Source organism: Stenella coeruleoalba, assembly GCF_951394435.1.
Source record: "Stenella coeruleoalba genome assembly, chromosome: 13".
NCBI classification, from domain to species: domain Eukaryota; kingdom Metazoa; phylum Chordata; class Mammalia; order Artiodactyla; family Delphinidae; genus Stenella; species Stenella coeruleoalba.
The window spans coordinates 61,692,120-61,709,218 of NC_137159.1; the positions used below are offsets into that span (position 1 = coordinate 61,692,120).

The window sequence follows — 17,099 nt, forward strand, 5'->3', positions numbered from 1 at the left end:
CCCCTTTTTTTAGCAGAAAGACTAGGAATTTCCTGAACCTTCATTTCCAGCATTTATGGGAACCCAATGGTCTTTGCTTCCTTTTGTCTTTGAAGGATATAGGGTGATGGCTGTAGAGAGCACCCCTACTCTCTACAAAGAATAAAGACTTTGGTGTTAGGTCTACCAACTTTTAACTTTAATTTTGATACTTAGTAGCTATATGGCATTGGGCAAATTACTTGAAGTCTAACCTAAATTAAGTGTGATATTAATGCTCGCCTAGCAGGGTATTAAGAACTTTGAATAAGTTAATGTATGAAAAGCACCTAATATGCAGCCTGGTTTGCAATAGTGCAGTTAATTCTCCTGTGGCCACTGTGGATGCTTGAGCAGATCATACACAGCATGAGGATACCACATTTCAGGGAATGCTAGCTGTATAATAGTCATTGTGGATTTATATATATATTTATTACCATACAACAGGCACTGTAGGTTTTTATGTACTACTGTCTTGTTGTAACTAAATCAATATATTATGACAACGTTTCATCAGATGGGAGTAAAGTTCCTTGAGAAAATGTACTTTTTCTAATTTGCAGAGCAGAATACAGTTATTGCTTAGATGAAATTTTTCTGAACAACTATTTTATCATTACTTACGTGTTTTTCTTGTTACCAAGAAATTCACATTTGTAATAGGCAGACTAATGTTCCCTCAACCCGTCAAAGATGTCCAGGTCCCCAGAAACTGTGGATGTGTTACCTTACATGGAAAAGGGGAATTAAGTTTGCAGATGGAATTAAGGTTGCTAATCAACTGTCCTTAAAAGTAGGGAGATTTTCCTGGGTTATCCAACTGGGCCCAATGTAATCACAAGGATCCTTAAAAGTGGAAGAAGGAGGCGGAGCAGAGGTCAGAGAGTTGCAACATGACAGGAACCTACCCATTGTTGCTGGCTTTGAAGATGGATAAAGGAGGCAATAAGCCAAGGAATGTGGATACTTTCTAGAAGCTAGAAAGAGCAAGAAAGTGGATTCTCTCCCCTGGAGTCTCCAGAAAGGGACACAGCCCTCTCGACCCCTTGACTTTGACCAGTGAGACCCATTAGGTACTTGTAAACTACAAAATGTAAGATAAAAGATTCGTGTTGTTTTAGGCACTCAGTTTGTGCTAATTTGTCACAGCAGCAATAGAAAATGAATACAACTTTGTTAGCAGGAAATTTAGAAAATATGGACAAGAAAAAAAGAATAAAATAAAAGTCCCTTGTATTATTTCCTAGCTCTGTCTTCTGACCAGGTCCAGAAGCAGTGACATCCCAATAGCAACAAGCACCCCATCCCCAGATTTTGGTACAAAAAGAGACCAATAGTAACTTTACAGTGGAGACACCTGGCAGACTATACTTTAACCAAAAGGTTGAGGTTGACATCACCAGTGATGTCATGTTGTTGTCATATACACCCTGATCTAATGTAACAAAAAAGGCACTTTTACCTCCATGGTATTTTTCTCAAAAACCTATAACCTCAGTCTAAGCATGAAAAATAAAATCTTAAACATCCAAATTGAGGCACAGTGTACAAAATAACTGGCCAGTGTACTTCAAAGCTGTCAAGGTGATGATAAACAAAGAAAGACTAAGAAAGTGTCACAGACCAGGGACACTCAGGAGACATGATGCCTAAGGGCAAAGTGGAATCCTGGAAAAGAAAAAGGACATCATTAGAAAAAACTGGTAGAATCTAAAAAAGTCTGGAATTTAGTTAATAGTAAGGTAGTACTATCAATCTCTCAATTTTAACAAATGTGCCATAGTTATATAAAATGTTGACTTTAGGGAAAACTGGATGACAAGTACATGGGAGCTCTCTCTATCTTTCCAATGTTTCTATAAATCTGAAGTTGTCTTGAAATAAAAATGTACCTTTCACATAATCCCATTGCTTGAAAATGGCTATTAATATTTTATAAAAATGAGATTAAGCCCTATAACTTTTGTTCACCAGCTTTTTTTACTCGTCAGCATATTAAGACATTATCTTTCAGATCCTTTGGCTACTTAAAGGGAGACAGTGATTGGTCAGCAGCATCTCAGATTGTACTGGCCATATGACATTTTTCATATCATGGGAGGCAGGCTCTGCCGGCCTTGGTTTGGTCCAAACCTCAGTCCACCTGTGAAAGACAGAAGCTTTCACAAAGATTTCACAAGCTTTAATGTTCATAACACTTTAATATATTCTTGACTCTGTACCTCTTCTAACACTCACAGAACAAGAAAGGCACGAGGAGAGGTTCCTTGTTGCTTTAACACAAGAGCACTGTCTGCCTTTATAATCCATGATTTATGATGCCACCAATAGATTTGACATTGTACTTGAAAGGAAAAAAAAACCCAAATGACTATTTACTGCTTGTCAGTCACTAAATGTTTTTATGTGCATCATTTTATTTAATCCTCAAAGCAATGCTCCGAGGAAGGAAATATTCTCATCCCCATTTCAAACATTTATAGAAAGAGGGTAAGTAACTTGCCCAGGGTCACACAGTAAGTGGTAGAGCTAAGTTTCAACCCAGGCAGTGTGGCTGTAGCCAGAATATTTGATCATTGTGCTGTACTGTTTTCTCAAGGGACAGTTACCTAAATTGTGATTTTTGGGGAGAATTCACAGAATTTATTCTATGAAAAGCTATAGTTGTGGAACAGCAGCAACAGCAACAACAAAATTCTTCTGCAACTGTCTTGTGTTACCAAGGCGTTCTGCTCAGAGGAGACAATGTCAAAGCAGGCAGTAGGAAAATTTGAGAAAGAGTAAACTAGAGAGCTCTCTACTACTCTAAATGTCATTCCTACTCTAGTTGGTATTAAACCTCTGTATGATTGACTTTATTTTCAATATCTGTCCTATTTTTCTACAACATCATTTTTGATGACATCATCATGTATCACATCAGTGTAATAGACCCTAAAACTTTTGCAAGTTCAGAAAACAGTGTGGAAATATCTTTCAAATGCCTGTGAAAACTGTAAAATGCTATGTGAATATTAAGCATTGTATTACAACCTATTTTTAAAATTAGAATTCTTTTGTATACAAATATTCCTATGTATCCATCTAGTTAGCTAATGCTAAAACTAAACAAAACTTACATGCAATTTTCCTTTTATCATTGTTTCTGTCTTTCACATTTCTTTGTGAGTAGAATTAAATTACAACCAAAAATAGAAATGCATTTGTTAGCACCTGGTACCATTGTTCTGAAAGAAAGATTTTTTTTTTTCCATAGTGGCAAACCTTCCCCACACGGAGTTATATAAATTGAATTTGCATGTTAAAAAAAGTGTGTGCACTGTTGTTTTATAATTAAAGATAAGATTAACCTGTGTGTTGAATTTTCCTCCAACAACTTGAGACATTTTCATGTTAATTTTACTGAAAACAGGGTGAGAGTAATGGGTTAATTATTTTCTTTTGACATTCTCTCCCGTTAGATTAAATGTGCATTTTGGGATTGAGCTGTCAGTTTTGATGTCAGCTTAGTTTTCATGCAGAGTTGGTGCATGGAGATTATTTCCCCATTATTGTTTAATATGTGCTTTTTTATGGGAGTAGAAGTAATTTGCGGCCATCCTGTCAATCATTTCCTCACAGTTTGGACACATACATGAGAAATATAGAAGGAAAGTCTTGAACCAGCTGTTTCAAGCAGTCTAGCTTATTTACATATTTAAACCCCCTGCTTTTGTACCCTTTTTAGAACTGACCATGGTTTAAGTTAAATAATTTAATGAAAATCTATATAGTGCTAGCTAATGTCACAGACAAAAAGTCATTTTATTTGTTTATACAAATTAATCCATTCATTCATTTTTAATGCCATGCTCCTATGTATATTACATTGACAGGATGATATTTATTTAGGTAGCTCAGCATATAATTTCAGCTGATCTTTTCTTAGTCTTTTTGAAAATCTGAAGTTTTGGATCACTTGAAGAAATTCTGATTAATATAATTATTAATTAATAAGGAGAACTTTATTTTTATTTTATACACTGATGGTTTAGTAACAATGTTTTTTATTTGTTATTCATTCTTCAAACATTTATTATGTGCCTACTATCTATAATCACCCTGTTAGGTGGAAAGAGGAGTCTTAAGATATATGACACGTTCTCTGAGTTCAGGCATCAACGATTCAACAGCCTGTGAAGGTATGTTTGGGTTTTATTTGATAAGTTTTGGGGAACTAACAAATGTTTTTGATCAAGGGCATCAACATGGGGATTTAGAGAATTTAATTGACTGTGGTATATGGACTATACAACTTAGGGGAGAGACTGGGACACCTTGTGTGAGGATGTTACAGTGGTACTGGAGGCAGATGAGGATGGTGGCATTTAGAAGCATGGGTAAAAGAGAAACAGGTGTACTTGAGGAGAGTCTAAATAACCTGACAGCTGACTGGCTACCTCTGAAGGTTTGCATCTGATTGAATGGATGAATTAATTTAGAGACATAGTCAAGTCTGGGAGAGACTCTGGGGCGGAGTGAAGGTTGTATTTGTTTTTTTCTCCTCCAGTTTTATTGAGATGTAATTGACATGCAACACTGTATAAGTTTAAAGTGTACAGCATAATGATTTGACTTACATATATCATGAAGCGATTATCACAGTAAATTTAGTGAACATCCGTCATCTCATACAAAAATATAGATACAAAATGAAAGAAATAGAAACACATTTTTTTCTGATGAGAACTCTTAGGATTTACTCTCTTAACAATTTTCATATATAACATATAGCTAGTTGTTTTGAGCAATTTGAATTTAGAGTTAGTGGGATATTCAGTAGGCAGGTGAGCATACAGGCTGAGACATGGGAGATAGGATGGGGAGGTACAGTTTCTGGAATCTATTTCCTATAAAAAGAATTTAGAATTCAGTAACTGTCCCTAGAGCAGTTGCTTTCAAACATTGTTGACTGTGATCCATAATATATTTTACATCATGACTTGTTATATGTGTGTATATAAATATACATATTTCTACACGATATGTACTCATATACATATTTTTTAAATAAATAAATTAATTTTATTTTTGGCAGTATTGGGTCTTGATTGCTGCACGCAGGCTTTCTCTAGTTGCGGCGAGGGGGGGCTACTTTTCGTTGCTGTGCGCGGGCTTCTCATTGCAGTGGCTTCTCTTGTTGCGGGGCACAGGCTCTAGGTGTGTGGGCTTCAGTAGTTGTGGCACGCGGGCTCAGTAGTTGTGGCTCACGGGCTCTAGAGCACAGGCTCAGTAGTTGTGGCACACAGGCTTAGTTTCTCCACGGCATGTGGGAACTTCCTGGACCACGGCTCGAACCCATGTCCCCTGCACTGGCAGGCAGATTCTTAACCACTGTGCCACTAGGGAAGCCCCCCATATACATTTATATATAATCTTCATATAAACTCATGTTTCTGGCTCAATTTTACCCTCATTACATTTAATGGACCCTGATAATTTTCTACTCTATTTTAAAAATCCTTTATTTAAAAAAAAAGTGCTGATCAAGACTCACTTAATTGATTTCACAATCTACCAATCAGGCATGACCTGCAGTTGACAGCCACCATGCTGTGGATCCAGCTCCCATGTGTTCTTTCTTGTCGTCATGCCCCTGCCCTCTGCAGGGAAGGATCAGCTAGGATTTTGAGCAGGCTGGTGTTGGGAGCAGCAGCAGCCCTGCTACTGCTGCTTCCGAATTCAGCCAGCCACCTGAAATTGAACTAAGATGCAACAGCACTCAACTGAGGATATGTCTTCTCGTTCTTAGGGATCCAGGATGTGTAGAATGTGGTTCTATTTTATACATGGTGAAAAGAAAGTCAAGGAGAAAAGGTAAAAGATAAGTGTTTAAGAAAAGGATGAAGGAAAATTTACTTTTATGTTGTCTCCAACTTTCTTCACATAAATATGAGGTCAGATTATTGATAATTCACTATTTTTAAAGTCATCTGAAGAGCCAGAGCTCTTAAATCTGTTCTTATACTGAGCATAAGAAGGGTGGAGGGTAATGTGTGTTTATGTGTATGTATTTGTGTACTACATGCCATTTTATTACATTATTTTATGCAAACAGTGTGACCACCCTGACACAGGCTCTCTGGCATGCTTGCCTTGATTATACTCTATGCTACTAACCCTCCATGTTGGAACCAACTGTTCCCCTCCCAGACACTCTTCCGTAATTCCTCAAAGATGTAAGTACCTGGTATATCTTCTTTCTCCTACTAATTCTGTCATCAGTTTTTGGTAATAACACAAAATATTGACATGGACAATGCACTTGCATGCCCTACCTTCTGCCCGAGATGCTCCTTCAAGGATCTTGCTTCCATCCTATGTTATCCAATTACCACCGTAGTCACAGAGTTATTCTCTTATCCAACCCCCATACTCCTTGACTCATTTTCTCTTAGCTGATGATCTTGCATCTTATTTCAATTACAGAAATAGAAGCTATTGATAGAGAGCTTCAACATTTTTCCTTACCTCATTTTCCAACCCACCCACATTTTTGCCACATGTGTTCTGTCTTCCTCCTGCCACGGTGGATGGACTATTACTGCTATTATCTACGTCCCACCTGGTACGCTGGATCCATGTACCCTCATCAACTCAAGGGTATTGCTCCTGTGGTTATATCTTTCCTCAACATGAAACCCTCTACTGGATTACTTACATCACACACAAACATGTTGAAATACTTTCCATCTTTAAAAAAAAGTTCGCTTCCTTAATAGAGTGGTCAATATTTTCTATCATCAGTTCTTAATCTCCTCGTAAATTCATTTCAGTCAGGCTTTCTTCCCCACTCCTGCACCAAAACTGTTCTTGGCACTTTTACCGGTGACCTCCATCTATTAAAATCCATTGGTCAGTTCGGAGTTCTCTACTTATTAAAATTCCAGCAGACTTTCACATCAGTAATTACTCCATTCTTCTGGAAACCCTTTCTTCACTTGTCTTCTAGGTTACACAGTATCCTGATTGTTCTGCCTCCCTGGATACTCTCTGTCAGGCTCTTTGCTGGACCTTTCTCTTTTCCAGACCTCTAAACATTGGAGAGTCCCAGGACTTGTTCCTCAGACCTCTTCTGTTTTCTATATGGAATTGTCTCACAAATCCTTTGGCTTTAAATGTTAATTAAATGCTAATGATGTTACAATTAATATTTCTAGACTTGAATTCTTCCCTTAGTTCAACATCTATGTCTCTCTTTAGATATTTAGCAGTCATTGCAAACTTAGCATGTCCAAAAAAGTACTCTGCACTTTTGCCCTCTTATAAACTACCCCTTCCTCAGTTTTCCTCATCCAATTAATAGAGGCATGATAAACTAAGGGGACTCAGGCCTGAGAATAAGGAGTCATCTTTGAGTCCTCCTTTTCACTAATACTCTACCTCTGGTTTGCCAGAAAGCCCTACTAACAATACTCCAAAATCTATGCTGAATTCAACCACTTTCCCTGCTAACAATACTCCAAAATCTATCCTGAATTCAACCACTTTTCACCATCTCCACAACAACTGCCCAAGACACCATCATTTCTCAACTGGACCCTGGCTGTAGCTGGTCAAATTACCTTCCTGCTTCTACCCTTAGCTTTAAAATCTGGTATTCATACAGTGGCTAGAATGATCTTTTAAAAAGTTTAATCAAGTCACTTTCTTTCTTTGCTTAAAACCATTTAAGGCTTCCCATCATAATTAGAAGAAAATCCAAAACAAATTTCCATGACGATGCTAGTCCTTCATGATTCTCATTTTTTACTATCCTTTCCTCAGCCCCTCTCATGTTCCTCAAACACAACAAACTTGTTTTGGGCCATCATGATTAACTTTTTCCCTCACAGGGATGCTTTCCCCCCATATCCTCATTTCTTTCAGATCTTTCCTAGAAGGTCATTTTGTCAGAAAGGCCGTTTTTTTTTTTTTTTTTCTGACCTCTATATCAAATAGCAGACTTCCCACCTCCTGCCAGTGCTCTCTTTCTCCTTAATTTGATTCTCTCTCTCTTTTTTTAAGAGCATTTATTTGCTGCTGCAACTGTAAGATATATTGTTAGTCATTTTCTGTTCTTCTCACTCTCCACACCCACCCAAACCCAGAAAGCAAGTTCATGAAGGCAACAGCTTTATCTATCCATCTGTATCTGTTGCATCTAGAAAAGTGGTGCCTGGCATAAAAAGATGCTGTAATATTTGTGGAATTAAAACAAGTTAATTTTTAAAAGAGAATATCAATACATTGGAGTCTTATCATAGTTTGGTCTTCCCTATAAGACCCTTCCATGTGTGCTTATCTTTAAAGAGGACTCCATTCTGTTTATACCTAGAGCTTCTCTTTAAGTTTACTTCAACTATAGGGCAGTGCCAAGGCCAGTCTTGGAGCTAAGTCAATATGTGAGCATTTGGGAAAAATCTTGATTTATTAAAAAAAGTATTTTTGCATTGTGTTTCTTTCAAGTGAATAGAAAGATGAATTGCAGCAAATAAGTACAGATTCTGCCTCTGTCATTGAGTTTTACTGCTGAATGGCCTGAGACTGCATAAGTTTTGCTGGCAGCAGTTGCAGAATGAGGACAGGAGTCAAGAAGATGTGCTTTCTAATCCTAGCACTAGTTAGAAAACAGCAGGAGGAAGGTGGGTGATTGCCTAATTTTATAATCTTTGGTGTTCAAGTTTCTTTTTCAAAATTAGGGTTTGCACCAGGGGCTGGATGATATCTTTGGTCCCTTCCTGCTCTAATATCATACAGTTCTTCTGTCAAACAAGACACTCCCAAGTAAGCCTTAGCCATTGTTGTCAGATATTCTATTCAGCTACTTCATGTATAATGCAAACATAGACACAATCCCTGTGAACCATTTAGCTTCTTCTGAGAGACAGCAATCTGTGTCACACTGAGTGATCCCTTGCTGCTGGTTCCAAGAGCTGTTGGATAAATGCAGCCGTGAGCTGGAGCCAGTGCCCAAAAACCAGTCCTGTGTATCTCTTCCCAACTCATTGTTCAGTCACATCACTCTGTGTTGGTAGATTGAAATTGGCCATGGAGGTAGTATTTACACCTAGGGAATGCTACAAATCAGGGTTTCCCCCCCCCGCTACTCCACTCCCTGACCAAGAGCCAGTTGTTAAATTTATTTATCAGCATACCACCAGATAAGTGTGAATAGGTATCACCATCGTTAGGTGAATAAATCAAGGGAATTCTGATTTATAGTGGTACATGGGGTACATGGTACCACTATGGGACATAGAAAACCCACAGGTACAACCACCACAACTACCATCCTTTTAACAAACCTGATTGAGAAATTACTGATTGCGGCACAACAATAAGGACTTTATATGACTTATTTCATACTGATAACGGTTCATGAAGTTATTATTATTACTATCATTTTTACCAACAAGGAAGCAAAACTGATGAGGGGTTAAATAACCTACCCAAGATCATACAACTGGTAAGTGACAGAACCTGAACATGTGCCCAGGTTTCTCTGATTCCAATCGTGAGGCTATACTGTCTCCCTGACACATAATATACACACAGACACATTCTTTTTTTTTAAAAAATAAATTTATTTATTTATTTATAGCTACGTTGGGTCTTCCTTGCTGCACGTGGGCTTTCTCTAGTTGCGGCAAGTGGGGGATTGCTCTTCGTTGCGGTGCGCGGGCTTCTCATTGTGGTGGCTTCTCTTGTGGAGCACAGGCTCTAGGTGCACGGGCTCCAGTAGTTGTGGCACGCAGGCTCAGTAGTTGTGGCCTGTGGGCTCTAGAGTGCAGGCTCAGTAGTTGTGGTACATGGGCTTAGTTGCTCCGCAGTGACACATTCTTATCTATACATACATTTATGGGTTTAAAGATACTTCTTTTCACTCCACTGTGGTGATTGTTTCTCTCTTTCTTCACAAAGGGCAAAAATATCACAAATACAAATATGACACCAGAGACTTGTTTGTTCTCAAAAAACACTTAAAACTTTCCGTAAGGACTAGTTCAGAAATGGGACTGAGGATCCCATCTGAGTCAATATCAGAAAGGCACAGTGATATGGAAGATACCCACATTTTTTATCTTGAAAGCTTTATCTCTTCTTGTTGGCAAAATAGCTGAAAAGGAAACTGCTTAACCTAAGACAGGCACTTCATCCTCAAAATAAATTGCTTCCTAAAAAGTGGTTGTATAATCCTTGAATTAAAGTTCCAAATCCACAGAGAAAAACATTACCAGGACTGTGTTAGGTTTAAAGGAAAGTGTCCATTAGCTCCCAAAACATGCTAAGGAAACTAATCTCAGGACGGGATGAAAGTCGCAGGAATAATGGTTATGCCTTTGATCCATTACCCATATGGCATTCTTGACAGGATTATGTAATGACCTTTAAAAAGTATTTTGGAGCCGGCAGACCTGGAAACATTTATAGATTTTCAAATATGAGTATCAAATCAGATGAAAAGGAAATTAAGCTTTTCTCCATTAACTTCAACTAGAAGCTCCCTTTTCTAATTTTTCCTTACATAAGAGTCTTTAGAGATGACAGTTGCAATGCTGCTAGACAAGCCTCCAGGAAGTAAAGGGGAAAAGAGAATAGCTGCCATTTAACTAGTCAGTTTAAGCAGATTGATCAACTCCTTCTCTCAGGGGATTTGGTTGAAGTAGATGGCAAGGGGTTTGAGAAATTAGGTCAGGGATTTCCACCAGGCAGTAGCACTTGGACCAACTGTAACGTCTGTGTCAAAGGGTTTATAAGAAATTAAATATGCTAATGAATCTGGCTATTGTTCTGGGGAAATATGTGAAGTATTGCTCATCTCTCTGCACCTCTCTGTAAGATGGAGGAGGGCCATTTTTAGTGTAATCTTGAGTTGTTTACGGACTGATTCTGCTGGTCCAGAGAGCAAACTTTTGAGAAACACTGGTCTGTGGTTTTCAACTCCAACTTTACACTAGAATCATTGCAGGTGAGAAGGAGAAAGAGAGAGACAGGAAGAGATAGAGAGAGAGAGAACAAGAGAGACAGAGAGATTGATAGAGAGATAGAAGCAAAGCTTGGAATCTATTTCAGACCAAAATCTCTGGGGTGGAGTTGGAACATCAGTGCTTTTTACAAGCTCCCTGGGTGATGCTCATGTACAGCCAGGGTTGAAAACCATGAATCTAGATCCACCTCTTCATTTTCAGGTTTAGAGACCTGACTTGTGCAAGGTTATACTTAATTTAGTTCAACTGAGTGAATGTTTATTCAGTCCCAGCTGTGAGTTGGGCTCTGCCTCTTAGCTCAGGGGCACAGAGATGAGGGCACTGCTCATGTGGAAAGAAGTAGATCTGTTCTTCCTCAACTTGCCTTTCTCTGAACTCCTCGCAGACCTCCCAGGGCTCTGTAGGATATTTTCATTATTTCAAAAATCCTATAGAAGGGCTTACCTGATGGCGCAGTGCTTACGAATCCACCTGCCAGTGCAGGGGCATGAGTTCGAGCCCTGGTCCAGGAAGATCCCACATGCTGCGGAACAACTAAGCCTGTGTGCCACAGTTACTGAGCCTGAATTCTAGAACCTGCAAACCACAACTACTGAGTCTGCGTGCTACAGCTACTGAAGCCTGCACGCCTAGAGCCTGTGCTGAACAACAGGAGAAGCCACTGCAATGAGAAGCCCGCGCACCGCAACGAAGAGTAGCCCCCACTTGCCGCAACTAGAGAAAGCCCTCGTGCAGCAATGAAAACCCAACACAGCCAAAAATAAATAAAACTAAATTAAAAAAAAATCCTATAGAAGACTCCATGTTCTCCCACGATAAGTTGACACAGACTTACTACATGATCTAATTTATTTGCTATTCATAGGAATTCTGTTAACTAGATGTGTGGCAACTCTGGTGTGCTCACCAGGAGCTCTGATTCACGTAGTGGTTGTCAGTATTGACTGCTAGAATCAATCTGCTGCGTCAAGTCCCCAGCTCCTCTACTGACTAGTTTTTTGATTATGGTCAAATAATTTTTTTTCTCTGTGCCTCAGTTTCCTCAAATGGGGTGATGATATTAGGCGTAGGGTTGTTTTGAAAGTATCTGTAAAGAACTTACATTTTCAGGAAAAGAGCACACCATCAATGTCAGCTATTGTTTACTATTGTTCCTTTCTTCTGAGCTTTACTAAGCTGTGTATTGGCGCTATTGCTAGGGAATGAATGCATCCCTACACCTCTAACTTTCAATTCTGGTAATTATCAAGGTGGGCTAGAAAAATATGAGCCACACATTGTATTTTTTCTCTGTGTTGAAAGCAGTCAATTAACTGAAGTGGTAGGGACTTTCTGATGCTTAGGTGGAACTGTGCTGAGGCTGGGTGGGTGGGGAAGGGTGATTTGCAAGGCGAAACAGTGGATTCAGTGACAGTAAAAGTGTACGTACTTTCCTTACTTTAAAGAAATGGTTGGTAATAGACATCTCCAACAGAGTATAATTAACATAAGTGAAAACTGGCACAATAAATTGTTATTTTTATCATTGTCCCCATGCTATTGGGCAAATTTAAAAAAAATATTATTTAGAATTTTGCATTCAGAAAGGAAATCTGGTTAAAAAGGTTAATAGGAATTGGATCATTTTGAGCAGAATTTGTTTGTTTGCTGATCCTTTTTCAAATTGATGTTAAGATCACACAATATGCAACATATTCTTAACTCAAATAGTCCTCACCAATAATTAGTGATTACTCATAATTCATACCTTCAGAATGAGGGAGTATAGTCTCAACTGAGAAATCTTTTATGTGCTTTGCTGTATGTATATGTATGTGTGTGTAGGAGAAGCTGAATTCTTTCTCTTTCACAGAACCCATGGAGTAGTGACTTTTAACCTTTTCTTTCCCTGGATGTCTTTGATAATTTTGTGAAGCCATAGACCTTATTCCAAGAAAAATGTGTTTCTAGAGGCATGTGCTTGATTTTGCATGCATCTATAGATCTTTCAAGTTAAAACAAACTATGAGGTTTTTCCTGCCAAAGTTTATGTTTCCCAAATTCAGATCTGCGTAAAAAAAGGGGGATGCTGGACATTTACTAGGTGAGAATCCACCTACATAACGTTCGGACTCTCCAGCTTTTCTGAAGCTTTGAGCAGGTGTATACAGGCCCTGCTTCTTTGTAGTTACCATAGCAGACATGAGATGCTGGTCTGAATCATCACTCTTCCCCATCGAAAGTAATTTATTAAAATTTTATTAAATCTGGAGATATAGTCAGGACAAGACCATGTGCAGAGAACTGTGGGAGTGAGTTGCCTAGAAATCTAGCTTTTGTTAGTTTGGGACGACTTGGTGATCTGACCCCAGTGTTGAAGCCAGACGTGGAGATGGCACAAGCAGCACTGGCTACATGGTTTGTGGGGCCCAGTGCAAGCTGAAAACGCTTGGCCTCTTGTTTAAAAAGAATTCAGAATTTCAAGATGGTGACAGCAGAGCATTGAATCATGTGGGGGACCCTTCTGAACATGGTGTCCTGTGCAGTTACACAGGACCATCATCCACGAAGATGGCCATGACCACAGAGACATAGAGACAGTGATGGGTATCAGTAATGGATACAAAATTGACATTTGCTTATAGGGGAAGAGGGGATTGGTCTTGTTTTTGGAGGGAGAGCAGAGTCAGGAAGCAGCAAGAAGGATGGATGGGAGAAAATTTTATAATTCTGTCTCTTTTCTTTCCCCCACATTTTTTTCCGGGTGGGCCTGAAACTGGAAGTTCAGTATGTGTGGGTCACAGCAGTTTACCACCCCTGCTCACACAGCCCAGGTGAACAGGAGCCTGTGGTGATGGGGATCAGGCAGTGGTTTTCTGGGGTGGAGAGCTAATGGCTAGGGGAATGGGTGGACAAGCTGGAGTTTCTATGTGCCCTTCATTCCTTCCCAATCTTCCTGCACTTGGCAATTATAGCAAAGGGTACTGCCCCACTGCTACTGAGAGCAGTGCCCGGGCACAGGTCCCCTAAGATTAGGAGCAAGCAGGGAAGTCAGGTAGGGGGGCAGGAATGGTGAGCATAGACTGCAGCACTAGAGTTTTTCTGCCCAAGGTAGAATTTTTCTCTTCTCCCTGAAGAGTGGGACTGGGGCTGGGGCCACTGCCCTTAAAGTAATAAAAATGTGCTCTCAGGGGAAAAAGATTAGATATTGGAGGAACATAGGCTCCAAATGAGAAAGAGAACGGAAATTAAAAGCCTTTCCAGAGGAAGCAGAGCTAATGAAACAGAATATGACTTTAAAATGGTCTTAATAAATATTCTTACAGAGGGATAAGGGAAGCTTTTCAAATCACAGAGCAGGAAAAAGAACTAATTTAAAATTTGGGGTATTAAAACATAACTGTTGGGATTGAAAAACAACCCAACCAACTAGTGAGACAGTTGGAATCACAGAATGGGTACAGCTGAAGTACAAACTAGTGAACCAAAGGGTTGTGTCACAAAACTTTCGCGGAAGACATCAGGAAGAGATGGAATCCATGAAAAATGTTGAGAGTCATGAAACACAGGAATAAAAGTGTCAAAATCTATAAAAGAGAATTCCCAGAAGGTGAGAAAGGAACCAACAAAGAAGAGGAAATATGAACAAGAATTTCCCAGAATTAAAGAAGGATATAAAAGCTCAGGATAAAAAGGCTAATGGAGTGCTGAACAGAACAGATAAGAAAACTAAAATCAATAGCCAGACAGCTAATAGTTTAACTGAAGAACATAAAGACAGAAAGAATAATTTTAAAGATTCAAGAGAGTAAGAAAAGACCCGTGCAAGTGCTGGCTGATGGCAGGGCTCTTAACAGCGGCAATGGATAATGTCTTCAAGGTTTTAAAGGCAAAGAAATTTGAGCTTAGAATTTTATATCCAGATAAACTACCATTTTAGTAAAGAAATTCTCTGCCTTACAAGGTTTAAACAGTTTCCCACTCAAAGATCGTCTTTGAAATGCTCCCAAGAGGTGCTCTGCAAAAAGAAAAATCAATATGGAGGGATAAATGAGAATGGGAAATAAAACATTTGCAAAGAAGTAGATCACGTTTATAATGTCTAAAGAAGCAATGATTTAAAAAAATTTATAATTTTAATGACGAAGAATTAATACTTTAGATGATACACCACCAAGGCAAGAGCAAAGCGTGTTTAAGGAAAAGTGTGCTCAAGTTTTTGCCTTGTTTGGGAGACATGGATGTTGATCAGTTTAAACACTGAGAGGGAAAACTAAGCATAACAATAAGTTTTGAAAAATTAGGAATTATATTCAGAAGATTAAAGAAAAATGGATAAAGTTCAAATGGCAGAGGAAAATTTTATCTAAACAAGGAATTGCTCTAGGTCATGGAGGTTAAAACACAGAGATTAAAAAAAAATCTTGTGTTCAAACATTGATTGTGTCACTAATCATTGTGTGACAACAGGCAAATAACCTCTGTGAATATTGATTTCCTATCTGTAAAACAGGAGTGACAATGCCTACCAGGAAGCATTGATGTGGGTATGAAATAAGATACTGTTAGTATTGGGTTTAGCATGAGGCCAGGGGATAGTAAATGCTCAAAAGAAGGCAGATAGTACAGCCTTGGTTCATATTTCCAGTGCTGACCTAGCCCTGCCTTGTCCTTGGCACCAAGGACACTGAGTTTATTGCTGATATTTTTTCCCCTAAGACATCTGGGCTCCATCAATTAGAAAGATTGTCTACCTTTCAGTTTCCTTAATTATAAGAAAGCACTAAAAATGCCACTATTTCTTATAGTTATTATGAGAATTAAGTAAATTAATACATATAAAACACTTAGGATCTATTAAGTGCTTTAAATGTTAATTACTATAATTATTTTTATGCTTATTCTTAGATGGAAACTTCCAGAACATACCATCTGCTCCTTAGAAAATTCCCTCAATAGGGTTATAGTATGGATGTAATCAATCATAAAACATTTAAGGCACAAGGGCAGTGAACCTCTCTAGAACACTCAGGTAGTGTGGTCTCTCTGACATGGCAGTCATTCATCAAAGAAACAACTGCAAGGTACACTTTTGTGAAGAAGTATTCTTAGTCTTGAACTCTGGCATATGCTTCACTGGACAGAAGAATAAAACAGCTTTAAGACAGATGATGATTACCAGCTGGTTAAACTTACCAATTCCAAGATGTCTGCCTTGCAGAGCACACATATCATAGTAGGATTCTCACCAATAGCTCACTTTGGTGATGTAGCCTTGTGTATATTTACATGGTGCTCTCTCCATGAATTCAAAATGTTTCTATTGACTCACTGTTGGTAAACATGTGCTTTGAGGACTTTTCCCAGACACAATGAGTTCATACCTTCCCTCAGAAAGACACAGATATAATAACCTAGCAGTTAAGGTGAGTGTTGTATCCAGCCTAATGGTTTTATGCTCCAGTTCACTGACATTGGCTAGGTCATTTAACGTTAATACACCTCTGTTTCCTTCTACTGTGGCCTGTACTATGACACTACTGACAGAACCTCTCTGATTGTATGATTTTGATGATTAAACGAGACTAGAAATGTCAGAATCATTTGAAATGTCAGAATCAGAACAAATGTTCAGTAATTGTTAGTGTTGATGACAATAAGATGGTGGTAACCATGGTCACAAGGACAAGATGTGGTCTATGGATGTGGGGATCTTTCTCCTCTATCCTCCCTCCCATTCCTGTGAAGTTAAGAATAAGATATTGAAATTAAGCCTAACTATCTTAATCAGTTAATGTAAATACACCAAATGCTTATGAGCACAGCACAATATGTTTGTTTCTTTTCTTCCTCTAATAAAAGTTCATATAAATAATTTCAACTTCACAGTTATTAAAATCTGCTAAGAGATTGGGGTAGGTTTTTTTCTGCTTTCAGACGGGGTGAGATGCCTTATCCAAGCACACAATACACAGGAAGAATGAAGGTCATGTTCCTTATGAGACCTGGTAAATACCCTTTTCCCACAATTTCTTTGACAAAAGGTGGCTCCATGTCAGTTTTCATGCAAGATTTATTAAATTGTCACAG

At 38.7% G+C, this 17,099-nt stretch overlaps 1 long non-coding RNA gene across 2 annotated transcripts in view; it reads left to right on the top strand.

Moving 5' to 3' along the window:
• LOC307196465 overlaps window positions 1-17,099 on the top strand; it is a 187,330-nt gene that overhangs the window by 119,288 nt on the left and 50,943 nt on the right. For both annotated transcript variants that reach the window (XR_013831142.1, XR_013831143.1), the window contains exon 2: window positions 4,130-4,202. This is a non-coding gene — a long non-coding RNA (uncharacterized lncRNA). The remainder of the gene's footprint in view (window positions 1-4,129; window positions 4,203-17,099) is intronic.